A 14,844-nucleotide genomic window follows, 5' to 3' on the forward strand; every position below is an offset into this window, starting at 1 on the left:
TCTGAATGCTCGAGGTCTCTAGTTTGATCAATCCATCCTCTGAATGCTCGAGGTCTATAGTTTGAACCATCCATCATCCTCTGAATGCTTTAGGTCTCTAGTTTGATCCATCCATCCTCTGAATGCTCTAGGTCTCTATTTGATCCATACATCCATCCACTGAATGCTCAAGGATTCTAATCTGATCCATCCATCCTCTGAATGATCTAGGTCTCTAGTTTGATCCATCCATCATCTGAATGCTATAGGTCTCTAGTTTGATGTATCCATCCTCTGAATGCTCTAGGTCTCTAGTTTGATCCATCCATCCTCTGAATGCACTAGGTCTATAGTTTGATCCATCCATCCTCTGAATGCTCTAGGTCTCTAGTTTGATCCATCCATCCATCCTCTGAATGCTCTAGGTCTCTAGTTTGATCCATCCATCCTCTGAATGCTCGAGGTCTCTAGTTTGATCCATCCATTCTGAGTGCTCTAGGTCTCTAGTTTGATGCATCCATCCTCTGAATGCTATAGGTCTCTAGTTTGAGCCATCCATCCTCTGAATGCTCTAGGTCTCTAGTTTGATCCATCCATCCATCCTCTGAATTCTCTAGGTCTGTAGTTTGATCCATCCATCCTCTGAATGCTCTAGGTCTCTTGTTTGATCCATCCATCCTCTGAATGCTCTAGGTCTCTAGTTTGATCCATCCATCCTCTGAATGCTCTAGGTCTCGAGTCTTATCCATCCATCCTCTGAATGCTTGAGATCTCTAGTTTGATCCATCCATCCTCTGAATGCTCTAGGTCTCTAGTTTGATCCATCCATCCATCATCTGAATGCTCTAGGTCTCTAGTTTGATCCATCCATCCTCTGAATGCTCGAGGTCTCTAGTTTGATCCATCCATCATCTGAATGCTCTAGGTCTCTAGTTCGATGCATCCATCCTCTGAATGCTCTAGGTCTCTAGTTTTATCCATCCATCCTCTGAATGCTCTAGGTCTCTAGTCTTATCCATCCATCCTCTGAATGCTCGAGGTCTATAGTTTGAACCATCCATCATCCTCTGAATGTTTTAGGTCTCTAGTTTGATCCATCCATCCTCTGAATGCTCTAGGTCTCTATTTGATCCATACATCCATCCTCTGAATGCTCTAGGTTTCTAATCTGATCCATCCATCCTCTGAATGATCTAGGTCTCTAGTCTGATCCATCCATCATCTGAATGCTCTAGGTCTCTAGTTTGATGTATCCATCCTCTGAATGCTCTAGGTCTCTAGTTTGATCCATCCATCCTCTGAATGCTTGAGGTCTCTAGTTTGATCCATACATCATCTGAATGCTCTAGGTCTCTAGTTTGATGCATCCATCCTCTGAATGCTCTAGGTCGCTAGTTTGATCCATACATCCATCCTCTGAATGCTCTAGCTCTCTAGTTTGATCCATCCATCCTCTGAATGCTCTAGGTCTCTAATTTGATCCATCCATCCACCTAATGCTCTAGGTCTCTAGTTTCATCCATCCATCCTCTGAATGCTCTAGGTCTCTAGTTTGATCCATCCATCCTCTGAATGCTCTAGATCTCTAGTTTGATCCATCCATCCTCTGAATGCTCGAGGTCTCTAGTTTGATCCATCCATCATCTGAATGCTCTAGGTCTCTAGTTTGATCCATCCATCCTCTGAATACTCTGTCTCTAGCTTGATCCATCCATCCATCCATCCTCTGAATGCTCTAGGTCTCTAGTTTGATCCATCCATCCATCCTCTGAATGCTCTAGGTCTCTAGTTTGATCCATCCATCCTCTGAATGCTCGAGGTCTCTAGTTTGATCCATCCATTCTGAATGCTCTATGTCTCTAGTTTGATGCATCCATCCTCTGAATGCTCTAGGTCTCTAGTCTTATTCATCCATCCTCTGAATGCTCTAGGTCTCTAGTTTGATCCATCCATCCTCTGAATGCTCTAGGTCTCTAGTTTGATCCATCCATCCTCTGAATGCTCTAGGTCTCTAGTTTGATCCATACATCCATCCTCTGAATGCTCGAGGTCTCTAGTTTGATCCATCCATTCTCTGAATGCTCTAGGTCTCTAGATTGATCCATTCATCCTCTGAATGCTCGAGGTCTCTAGTTTGATCCATGTCATACTCTGAATGCTCTAGGTCTCTAGTTTGATCCATCCATCCTCTGAATGCTCTAGGTCTCTAGTTTGATCCATACATCCATCCTCTGAATGCTCGAGGTCTCTAGTTTGATCCATCCATTCTCTGAATGCTCTAGGTCTCTAGATTGATCCATTCATCCTCTGAATGCTCGAGGTCTCTAGTTTGATCCATGTCATACTCTGAATGCTCTAGGTCTCTAGTTTGATCCATCCATCATCTGAATGCTCTAGGTCTCTAGTTTGATGTATCCATCCTCTGAATGCTCTAGGTCTCTAGTTTGATACATCCATCCTCTGAATGCACTAGGTCTATAGTTTGATCCATCCATTCTCTGAATGCTCTAGGTCTCTAGTTTGATCCATCCATCCATCCTCTGAATGCTCTAGGTCTCTAGTTTGATCCATCCATCCTCTGAATGCTCTAGGTCTCTAGTCTGATCCATCCATCCTCTGAATGCTCTAGGTCAGTAGTTTGATCCATCCATCCTCTGAATGCTCTAGGTCTCTTGTTTGATCCATCCATCCTCTGAATGCTTGAGGTCTCTAGTTTGATCCATCCATCCTCTGAATGCTCTAGGTCTCGAGTCTTATCCATCCATCCTCTGAATGCTTGAGGTCTCTAGTTTGATCCATCCATCCTCTGAATGCTCTAGGTCTCTAGTTTGATCCATCCATCCATCCATCCATCCTCTGAATGCTCTAGGTCTCTAGTTTGATCCATCCATCCTCTGAATGCTCTAGGTCTCTAGTTTGATCCATCCATCCATCCTCTGAATTCTCTAGGTCTGTAGTTTGATCCATCCATCCTCTGAATGCTCTAGGTCTCTTGTTTGATCCATCCATCCTCTGAATGCTCTAGGTCTCTAGTTTGATCCATCCATCCTCTGAATGCTCTAGGTCTTAAGTCTTATCCATCCATCCTCTGAATGCTTGAGATCTCTAGTTTGATCCATCCATCCTCTGAATGCTCGAGGTCTCTAGTTTGATCCATCCATCCATCCTCTGAATGCTCTAGGTCTCTAGTTTGATCCATCCATCCTCTGAATGCTCGAGGTCTCTAGTTTGATCCATCCATCATCTGAATGCTCTAGGTCTCTAGTTCGATGCATCCATCCTCTGAATGCTCTAGGTCTCTAGTTTGATCCATCCATCCTCTGAATGCTCTAGGTCTCTAGTCTTATCCATCCATCCTCTGAATGCTCTAGGTCTCTAGGTTGATCCATTCATCCTCTGAATGCTCTAGGTCTCTAGTTTGATCAATCCATCCTCTGAATGCTCGAGGTCTATAGTTTGAACCATCCATCATCCTCTGAATGCTTTAGGTCTCTAGTTTGATCCATCCATCCTCTGAATGCTCTAGGTCTCTAGGTTGATCCATCCATCCTCTGAATGATCTAGGTCTCTAGTTTGATCCATCCATCATCTGAATGCTCTAGGTCTCTAGTTTGATGCATCCATCCTCTGAATGCTCTAGGTCTCTAGTTTGAGCCATCCATCCTCTGAATGCTCTAGGTCTCTAGTCTTATCCATCCATCCTCTGAATGCTCTAGGTCTCTAGTTTGATCCATCCATCCTCTGAATGCTCTAGGTCTCTAGTTTGATCCATCCATCCTCTGAATGCTCTAGGTCTCGAGTCTTATCCATCCATCCTCTGAATGCTTGAGATCTCTAGTTTGATCCATCCATCCTCTGAATGCTCTAGGTCTCTAGTTTGATCCATCCATCCTCTGAATGCTCTAGGTCTCTAGTTTGATCCATCCATCCATCCTCTGAATTCTCTAGGTCTGTAGTTTGATCCATCCATCCTCTGAATGCTCTAGGTCTCTTGTTTGATCCATCCATCCTCTGAATGCTTGAGGTCTCTAGTTTGATCCATCCATGCTCTGAATGCTTGAGGTCTCTAGTTTGATCCATCCATCCTCTGAATGCTCTAGGTCTCTAGTTTGATCCATCCATCCTCTGAATGCTCTAGGTCTCTAGTTTGATCCATCCATCCATCCTCTGAATTCTCTAGGTCTGTAGTTTGATCCATCCATCCTCTGAATGCTCTAGGTCTCTAGTTTGATCCATCCATCCTCTGAATGCTCTAGGTCTCGAGTCTTATCCATCCATCCTCTGAATGCTTGAGATCTCTAGTTTGATCCATCCATCCTCTGAATGCTCTAGGTCTCTAGTTTGATCCATCCATCCATCCTCTGAATGCTCTAGGCCTCTAGTTTGATCCATCCATCCTCTGAATGCTCGAGGTCTCTAGTTTGATCCATCCATCATCTGAATGCTCTAGGTCTCTAGTTCGATGCATCCATCATCTGAATGCTCTAGGTCTCTAGTTTGATCCATCCATCCTCTGAATGCTCTAGGTCTCTAGTTTGATCCATCCATCCTCTGACTGCTCTAGGTCTCTAGTTTGATCCATCCATCCTCTGAATGCTCTAGGTCTCTAGTTTGATCCATCCATCATCTGAATGCTCTAGGTCTCTAGTTTGATGCATCCATCCTCTGAATGCTCTAGGTCTCTAGTTTGATCCATCCATCCTCTGAATGCTTGAGGCCTCTAGTTTGATCCATACATCATCTGAATGCTCTACGTCTCTAGTTTGATGCATCCATCCTCTGAATGCTCTAGGTCGCTAGTTTGATCCATACATCCATCCTCTGAATGCTCTAGGTCTCTAGTTTGATCCATCCATCCTCTGAATGCTCTAGGTCTCTAATTTGATCCATCCATCCACCTAATGCTCTAGGTCTCTAGTTTCATCCATCCATCCTCTGAATGCTCTAGGTCTCTAGTTTGATCCATCCATCCTCTGAATGCTCTAGATCTCTATTTTGATCCATCCATCCTCTGAATGCTCGAGGTCTCTAGTTTGATCCATCCATCATCTGAATGCTCTAGGTCTCTAGTTTGATCCATCCATCCTCTGAATACTCTGTCTCTAGCTTGATCCATCCATCCATCCTCTGAATGCTCTAGGTCTCTAGTTTGATCCATCCATCCATCCTCTGAATGATCTAGGTCTCTAGTTTGATCCATCCATCCTCTGAATGCTTGAGGTCTCCAGTTTGATCCATACATCCATCCTCTGATTGCTCTAGGTCTCTAGTTTGATCCATCCATCCTCTGAATGCTCTAGGTCTCTAGTTTGATCCATCCATCCTCTGAATGCTTGAGGTCTCCAGTTTGATCCATCCATCCATCCTCTGATTGCTCTAGGTCTCTAGTTTGATCCATCCATCCTCTGAATGCTCTAGGTCTCTAGTTCGATGCATCCATCCTCTGAATGCTCTAGGTCTCTAGTTTGATCCATACATTCATCCTTTGATTACTCTAGGTCTCTAGTTTGATCCATCCATCCTCTGAATGCTCTAGGTCTCTAGTTTGATCCATCCATCCTCTGAATGCTCTAGGTCTCTAGTTTGATCCATCCATCATCTGAATGCTCTAGGTCTCTAGTTTGATGCATCCATCCTCTGAATGCTCTAGGTCTCTAGTTTGATCCATCCATCCTCTGAATGCTCGAGGTCTCTAGTTTGATCCATCCATCATCTGAATGCTCTAGGTCTCTAGTTTGATCCATACATCCATCCTCTGAATGCTCTAGGTCTCTAGTTTGATCCATACATCCATCCTCTGAATGCTCTAGGTCTCTAGTTTGATCCATCCATCCTCTGAATGCTCTAGGTCTCTAGTTTAATCCATCCATCCTCTGAATGCTCTAGGTCTCTAGTTTGATCCATCCATCATCTGAATGCTCTAGGTCTCTACTTTATGGCTGTAAAGTTTCCTGAGGCTGTGATTATCCTAGAGATCACCACAGGTCATTTTATATAGTGAGGTCAATGAAATGTCTCCTATGGGGACTAACATCATCACACATGAATACAGTTGGGCTCATTGGATCCACAAGAGTCTCAGCTTTACAGTGATACCCAATGTATGGAATTCAACACTGTTTAGGGACCCCAGTATACCTGAAATATTCAAACACACCATTTTAAGATAGGACACAATAACACATTTATACTGCATGTTATTATCATAAAGTGGGCATGTCTGTAAAGGAGAGACTCGTGGGTACCCATAGAACCCACATTCACTGATCTGCAGGTCAGAGGTCAAGGGACCCCTTTGAAAATGGACATGACAGTCTTTCGGAGTTTAGCCCAACTTTGAAGCGTTATTTAACCTCCTTACCAACAAGCATGACATGGTTACCGTTGGATTCCTGAGGTTTTCTAGTTTAATGTGATATCTGTAGCTTCAGTCTAATTCCAGCCTCTGAACTGATCTCAGTTTTTAGTAACTGACATAAAGGTACAGTAGATTGTTAGGAGCTGACTGTTAACGCAGCATCCATCAGTGTGATTAGTGACGGCTGCTGCAGTACAGGGAGAGGAGGAGAGAGTTGGGGGGGTGGTGAGGGTGAGGGAGAGGGTGGGAGCTTCCTCTCACTCTCTACAGTATGTGATCACCGCTCTGCTGCATTACTCTACAATAGCATGTTAGTGTAATGGTCCAGTCCCTCCCTCTCTCCTCTCAGTCTGCCTCCAGCTCTCTGCCCTGCCACAGCTCATCTCTCTCTCCCTAGCGAGGATGACAGCCCCCAGTCTGATGAACCAGCGAAGCTCTCATTCTGGCTGGTGGCTTCCCAGGGAGACCCCACATGAACGGGCTTACTGGACGACGAGCTGCCGCCGCGTCTGAGGAGCTGCGTGGACAAGCTGCCAGCTGTAGCCGTCTCTGAGTAAGTGCTGTTTTACTATCAGAGATAAGGACGGGTGAGGGGGGTGAAACCAGCAGCTCTGGACTGCTACAGTCAGCATGTTGACTGATTGATTGACAGCTGAGAGGGTTCATAGAGTGATGAGAATGCTTCGCTGGGAGCAGCGAGCTCATGCAGCAGCTGTATCTTGTCTATCAGGAATGAGCTATTCTTGGTCACGACACTGAAATGCTGTGTCTTTGTTTGCTCGTCTCTCTCCATTGCTGTGCTTACTGTAGCTGATACACTCATACAGATGGATATCACCATCATAATGAGACCGCTGCATGCTGATAAATCTCTACCAACACTGAGGAAGTTCTGAGACAAAGTTCATCTGAATGTCTATTCTTTAGGGTTTTCAGTTGGTATGGTGCTGTAGTAGCTCAGTCCAGAAAAGAAAGCTGAAATGACAAAGTCAGAGTGAAAAAGTCTGACAGGATAAAGGCTGTGGTTGGAGGAAAGTATCTCTATGGTAACAGCAGGTTTAGCCGAGGGTGGAGGAGAGGTGAAGGAAGCTCGCTGCTTCGTTCTGGAGCCTATTCAGCTGGATCACGAATTACAGCACTGACAGGACAGAATATTAATGACCAAAGAGACATCGTGCTGGTCTATATAGTCTATATATTCCTATGCACACCAACCAGATAATGTGATTCAAGCTTAATGGGGAGCATGCTTTATAAGTTCATCATATACATGGTTAGTCACGTCTGGATCTGTTGGTGGAGGCACACCAGATAGACCAAAGAGAAACCACCACATCTGTCACTGCTAATGTGAGATCATGTGATGAAAGAGAGAGAGCTCTACTGCTCCATCTCCTCAAGTGTCATTTTCCCAGAAGCCTCCTTTAGAAGCCCACACTGATCCTCTTTGTCATCTGGATTTGTGATATAACTATGGACTGGATTTTTTCAAGTGCCCAGCGTGCTTTTATAAATTGTGATATTCTGGTTAATGCATCAGTGGCAGCAGTCAGGTGCAGCTCAGTGAAAACTAACATTGTTTTTAACCCCCCTGTTACAGTATGTAGGATGGTCGCCATGCATCAGAGATGTCACCGGAGAGTTGAGGGATAATAAAGGCTATCTGTGGCTTTAGTTAACCGGATTAACTCCTCTTCTATTGCAACACGTTCCACTTTTTTAACCATTTCAGGGTGGATTTTTCCTTTAATAGCTCATGCAACAAAATGCAGCTATTTCTGTCCTGATGAATCAACCATCAGGAGAAGAAACTCCTGTTGCAGCACCTTCAAGCCGCTAGTTAAACCTCTGTGTTTCTAACTACTCTAAAAGTCACTGTAAAACAGTCTATTAATGTGTATTTAAATGCAGTCAGACATTCACATGCATGATTTATGGTCCTATAATGCAGCTCTGTTGTAATATTAAGATCAGATTGATTTAGGGATCGGCCCAGGTTAATCTGGTAGTGGTAGCTCTGGTTGCTCTGGCATCTCTGGATCTCTGGGCCCAGGTTAATCTGGTGGTGGTAGCTCTGGTTGCTCTGGCAGCTCTGGTAGCTCTGGACCCAGGTTAATCTGGTGGTGGTAGTTTTGGTAGTTCTGGCAGCTCTGGTAGCTCTGGACCCAGGTTAATCTGGTGGTGGTAGTTTTGGTAGTTCTGGCAGCTCTGGTAGCTCTGGACCCAGGTTAATCTGGTGGTGGTACTTTTGGTAGTTCTGGCAGCTCTGGTAGCTCTGGGCACAGGTTAATCTGGTGGTGGTTAGCAGGAAACCAAGGACTGAGGTATTATTAATTTATTGTTGTCATGACAATGAGAGGATGGGCTGACGGATGGAAGCTGGTAGAAGGACTGTGAGCTGGTTTTCAGAGAAAATCGGTGCCACAACAATACTACAACAGGTGTGTGATTGAGTGCTGACTACAGCCCATACAGGAGCCCTAGTAGCTCTGGTAACTCTAGTAGCTGTGCTAGTTCTGGTAGCTCTGGTAGCTGTGGTTGCTCTGGTAGCTCCGGTAGCTGTGGTAGCTCCGGTTGCTCTGGTAGCTGTGGTAGCTCTGGTAACTGTAGTAGCTGTGGTAGTTCTGGTAGCTCTGGTAGCTGTGGTAGCTGTGGTTGCTCTGGTAACTCCGGTAGCTGCGGTAGCTCCAGTAGCTCTGTTAGTTCTGGTAGCTCTTGTAGTTCTGGTAGCGCTGGTTGCTCTGGTAGCTCTGGTAGCTCAGGTAACTCTGGTTACTGTGGTAGCTGTGGTTGATCTGGTTGATCTGGTTGCTCTGGTAGCTGTGGTAGCTTTGGTAGCTCTGGCAGCTCTAGTAACTCTGGCAGCTCTGGTAGCTCTGGTTGCTCTGGTCAGCCCTGGTATCTCTGGTAGCTCTGGTCAGCTCTGGTAGCTCAGGTAACTCTGGTTACTGTGGTAGCTCTGGTAGCTGTGGTTGATCTGGTTGCTCTGGTAGCTGTGGTAGCTTTGGTAGCTCTGGCAGCTCTGGTAACTCTGGCAGCTCTGGTATCTCTGGTTGCTCTGGTCAGCCCTGGTATCTCTGGTATCTCTGGTAGCTCTGGTCAGCTCTGGTATCTCTGGTAAATCTGGTTGCTCTCGTTGCTCTTGTAGCTGTGGTAGCTGTCTTAGCCCCCTTAGCTCTGGTAGCTCTGGTTGCTGTGGTAGCTCTTGTTACTATTTTTGCTCTAGTTGCTCTTGTAGCTGGGATAGCTCTGGTAGCTCTGGTTGCTCAAGAAGCTGTGGTAGTTCTGGCAGATCTGGTAGCTCTGGTTACTCTGGTAGCTCTGGTTGCTCTGGTAGCTGTGGTAGCTGTGGTAGCTCTGGTTGCTCTGGTCAGCCCTGGTATCTCTGGTAGCTCTGGTCAGCTCTGGTAGCTCTGGTAAATCTGTTTGCTCTCGTTGCTCTTGTAGCTGTGGTAGCTGTCGTAGCGCCCGTAGCTCTGGTAGCTCTAGTTGCTGTGGTAGCTCTGGTAGCTCTAGTTGCTGTGGTAGCTCTTGTTACTATTTTTGCTCTAGTTTCTCTTGTAGCTGGGGTAGCTCTGGTTGCTCAGGAAGCTGTGGTGTCTCTGCTTGCTCTGGTAGCTCTGGTAGTTGTGGTTGCTCTGGTACTGTAGCCCTGGTTGCTCTGGTAGCTCTGTTTACTCTGGTAGATCTGGTAGCTCTGGTTGCCCTGGTACAGTAGCTCTGGTTGCTCTGGTAGCTCTACTTGCTCTGATAGCTGCAGTAGTTCTGGGAGCTCTGGTTGTTCTGGTAGCTCTGGCAGCTCTGGTAGCTCTGGTCAGCCCTGGTATCTCTGGTATCTCTGGTAAATCTGGTTGCTCTCGTTGCTCTTGTAGCTGTGGTAGCTGTCGTAGCCCCCGTAACTCTGGTAGCTCTGGTTGCTGTGGTAGCTCTTGTTACTATTTTTGCTCTAGTTGTTCTTGTAGCTGGGATAGCTCTGGTAGCTCTGGTTGCTCAGGAAGCTGTGGTAGCTCTGGCAGCTCTGGTAGCTCTGGTTACTCTGGTTGCTCTGGTAGCTCTGGTTGCCCTGGTAGCTGTGGTAGCTGTGGTAGCTCTGGTTGCTCTGGTCAGCCCTGGTATCTCTGGTAGCTCTGGTTGCTCAGGAAGCTGTGGTGTCTCTGCTTGCTCTGGTAGCTCTGGTAGTTGTGGTTGCTCTGGTACTGTAGCCCTGGTTGCTCTGGTAGCTCTGTTTACTCTGGTAGATCTGGTAGCTCTGGTTGCCCCAGTACAGTAGCTCTGGTTGCTCTGGTAGCTCTGCTTGCTCTGCTTGCTCTGGTAGCTATGGTAGTTCTGGAAGCTCTGGTTGCTCTTGTAGCTGTGGTAGCTGTGATAGCTCTGGTAGCTCCGGTAGCTCTGGTTGCCCTGGTACAGTAGCTCTGGTTGCTCTGGTAGCTCTGCTTGCTCTGGTAGCTATGGTAGTTCTGGAAGCTCTGGTTGCTCTTGGAGCTCTGGTTGCTCTGGTATAACTGGTATATCTGGTAGATCTGGTAGCTCTGGTAGCTGTAGTAGTTCTGGTAGCTCTGGTATCTGTGGTTGCTCTGGTAGCTCTGGCAGCTCTGGTAGCTCTGGTAGCTGTGGTAGCTGTGATAGCTCTGATAGCTCTGGTTGCCCTGGTACAGTAGCTCTGGTTGCTCTGGTAGCTCTACTTGCTCTGATAGCTGTGGTAGTTCTGGGAGCTCTGGTTGCTCTGGTAGCTCTGGTACTCTGGTAGATCTGGTAGCGCTGGTAGTTCTGGTAGGTCTGGTAGCTGTGGTAGTTATGGTAGCTCTGGTATCTGTGGTTGCTCTGGTAGCTCTGGTAGCTCTGGTTGCTCTGGCAGCTGTGGTAGCTGTGATAGCTCTGGTAGCTCTGGTAGCCCTGGTACAGTAGCTCTGGTTGCTCTGGTAGCTCTACTTGCTCTGGTAGCTGTGGTAGTTCTGGAAGCTCTGGTTGCTCTGGTAGCTCTGGTAGCTGTGGTACTCTGGTAGATCTGGTAGCGCTGGTAGTTCTGGTAGGTCTGGTAGCTGTGGTAGTTCTGGTAGTTCTGATATCTGTGGTTTCTCTGGTTGCTCTCGTAGTTCTGGTTACTCTGGTTGCACTGGTAGCTCTGTTAGCTGTGGTAGTTCTGGTAGCTCTTGTACAGTAGATCTGATAGTTCTAGTTGCTCTGGTAACTCTACTTGCTCTAGTAGCTCTGGTACAGTGGCTTTGGTATCTCTGGTACAGTAGCTGTGGTAGCTCTGGTACAGTAGCTGTGGTAGCTCTGGTTAAGTAGCTGTGGTAGCTCTGGTTAAGTAGCTGTGGTAGCTCTGGTAGCTCTGGTACAGTAGCTGTGGTAGCTCTGGTACAGTAGCTCTGGTAGGGTAGCTCTGGTAACTCTGGTACAGTAGCTGTGGTAGCTCTGGTACATTAGCTCTGGAACAGTAGCTCTTGTAGCTCTGGTACAGTAGCTGTGGTAGCTGTGGTACAGTAGCTCTGGTACAGTAGCTCTGGTAGCTCTGGTACAGTAGCTGTGGTAGCTGTGGTAGCTGTGGTAGTTCTGGTAGATCTGGTTAGTTTTGGTCAGTCTGTAGACTGAATGTAGAGCAACACTGTGACTCACAGAGCAGCACACATTATTCAACCCATGAAGAGGAAGAGCTGCTGGTCTGAGCTTGGAGCCAGCGTTCCTTTGAGTGTTCGTGTTGATGAGCTCATAAACAAACTGTAGTTGTGAGTGCAGATACTCTGATTATGTTGCTTTCCTAACAAACATATGATCATCAGTCAACGTTCGGTTCAATAACAAGAATATGTAAATATTGTGCAACACAGAGAGACCAGCTCAGTGTTCTCTCCTGTCTCTTCTGTACCTGTAATGAGTTGTTGAAAGTATAGTTGTTAGTAATTGCTTTCAGAGAGCTGATTATTGCAGAGGAGGGGCCCGGCTGTACAGTCTGTTAGCTCAGCTCATTATGGGCAGTCAGCTAGCACTGAGTCTGAGAGGAAGACAGCCAGATCTTAGTCCCATCTGTGCCTCCTGCTAGGACGGCAGCCTGTAACCAGCAGCTTTACCACTGGCTTGCTGCTGTAGACCTCCACACTGTTAACACGTATACAACACTAAAGCATGCAGCGTTGTTGGTGTCTCAGCACATATAGAAGGGTTGGAGCTCTGAGAGCCACCAGGAGACATGAACCAGGGACATAAAATGGTTCCTCTAACCAGCTTGCCTCCTGGTTTCAGAGCAACACACAGGAACTACTGATGTGGTGGCTTACAGGCTGCAGGTTTCTGGAGAAAGATTACCTCAGCTAACACTTTGTTATCATCACTCATGATGAGCCACCTGCTCCTGCATCATGTCATGCTGATGAAACTGGGATAACAGCAGTATTGTGAGGCACCTTCTGTGTGTCACTGAACAGCTCAGCCCTCACATGACCCTCCGTGCACCATGATTACATCACTCTGTTTCTGATATTAACCAGAATCATCTCCAGAGACTCCTGATATCTGCTGTTCATCTGCAGCGTCTGCTCAGCGTTGTGTTCTGACACAGATGTGATGGTTCTGTCCTGCTGCTCACAGACAGGATACACAGTAGAGCCCAGTCAAAAACACCGAAATAAACTGTATAACAACAGACTTTATAAATGACAACCAGTAATAAGAGCTAGAATCCTCCTGCTGGTGGAGCCTGAGTTGAGTGTGTTACTGTAGGGAGGAGGAGTGGGAGGTGAGCCTCTGCTTTTAATAGACCTCCTCCCTCCGTCGCTCCTTCTCCTGCCTGCCTCCTGATCACAAAAGCTGCCAAATATATCCAGCGGTGGTAAAAGAGGCTGTTGTGTGAACACACGCAGCCTATTTATAGTCTCTGCTAAGCTAGAATATGGTCAGCGCAGTATGTTTCTCCTAAGAACAACACAAATCTATCTATCTATCTATCTATCTATCTATCTATCTATCTATCCATCTATCCATCCATCCATCCATCCATCCATCCATCCATCCATCCATCTATCTATCTATCTATCTATCTATCTATCTATCTATCTATCTATCTATCCATCCATCTATCCATCCATCTTTCCATCTATCAATCTATCCATCCATCCATCAATACATCCATCAATACATCTATCTATGTATCTATCTATCTATCTATCTATCTATCTATCTATCTATCTATCTATCTATCTATCTATCTATCTATCTATCTATCTATCTATCCATCCATCCATCCATCTATCTATAGATCTATCTATCTGTGTGTGCACATCTCCCTCTCATGGAGTACAAATGGTAGAAGTACTCAGTCCTTCACTGCTAAATGTTTCTGTTGGTATTAGAGCATATATTACTAAACTGGGGAAAAAAAGCTTGGAAACTTGTGTTTGTTTGATTATTTCTCTGTTGTTACAATGCTAATGGTCATTGTATTTTACATGGTTGGAAAGCCTGTTTATTTACCTTCACAATGATGTCCAACTTGTAAGGATCATGCATTTATGGGATGAGCAGCACAGCTGATTATGTGGGTAGCGCCCAAGAAAAATGTTCCAAAATGCTCTGCCAATGGTAAAGAGTGTATTCTCATAAGGCTACCAGGAAGCCTTCAATGACTGCCCTTCACCGTCAGGCCCGTTTGCGCTGGCGTCGACAACACAGACAATGGAACCTGAACATGTGGGGGAATTTCATGTTCAGTGATGAGTCCAGGTTCTGTCTGCCAAAGTTGGATGGCAGGGTCAAAATATGGAGATGACGTGGAGAACGCTATGCTGATTGTTGCACTGATGGAGTAACAGCTTTCTAGTGGGGGCAGTGTCATGGTGTGGGGGGGCATCTCCCTCACTGGCAAAACAAGGCTTGTCATCATTGAAGGCCATCTCAATGCAGTGAGATATCAAGATGAGATTCTGCAGCCAGTGGCGATCCCATATCTCCACAATCTGGGACCTAACTTCATCCTCCAAGATGACAACGCTCGCCCCCACAGAGCCAGGGTTATCACAGACTACCTCCACAATGTGAGAGTAGAGAGAATGGAACGGCCTGCCAAGGTTCCACACCTCAACCCAATTCAACACTTGTGGGATCAGCTTGGACGTGCTGTACGTGTTAGAGTGACCAACACAACCACGCTGGCTGACCTGCAACGAATCCTGGTTGAGGAATGGAACGCCATCCCACAGCAACGTGTGACCAGGTTGGTGACCAGCATGAGGAGGAGGTGCCAGGCTGTTGTGGCTGCGTATGGATCTTCCACCGCTACTGAGGCTCCTGACGGTGTATTAAATGAATAAAGTATAAAATAGCCAATATGTCTTGTTTGTTCCTTGTTACTGATAGAGAGTTCAATCATCCAATCCTCCAAACAACTCAAAACAAGAGTCAATACCAACAGGAGAATACACTGTTTACCATTGACAGAGCATTGAGCATGTTTGATTAGGTGTTATTAGTAATGATTGATTGATTACTGTGACCTGGATGTTCCTGGTTTACCT

At 46.1% G+C, this 14,844-nt stretch overlaps 1 protein-coding gene across 8 annotated transcripts in view; it reads left to right on the forward strand.

Moving 5' to 3' along the window:
* Nucleotides 1-6,621: 6,621 nt before the first annotated feature.
* Nucleotides 6,622-14,844, forward strand: part of LOC119492925 (citron Rho-interacting kinase) — a 67,282-nt gene continuing 59,059 nt past the window's right edge. For all 8 annotated transcript variants that reach the window (XM_037777814.1, XM_037777813.1, XM_037777817.1 and 5 more), the window contains exon 1: nucleotides 6,622-6,890. The gene's annotated coding sequence lies outside the window, so the exon portion shown is untranslated. The remainder of the gene's footprint in view (nucleotides 6,891-14,844) is intronic.

This window comes from Sebastes umbrosus, chromosome 8 (assembly GCF_015220745.1).
Source record: "Sebastes umbrosus isolate fSebUmb1 chromosome 8, fSebUmb1.pri, whole genome shotgun sequence".
NCBI lineage: Eukaryota > Metazoa > Chordata > Actinopteri > Perciformes > Sebastidae > Sebastes > Sebastes umbrosus.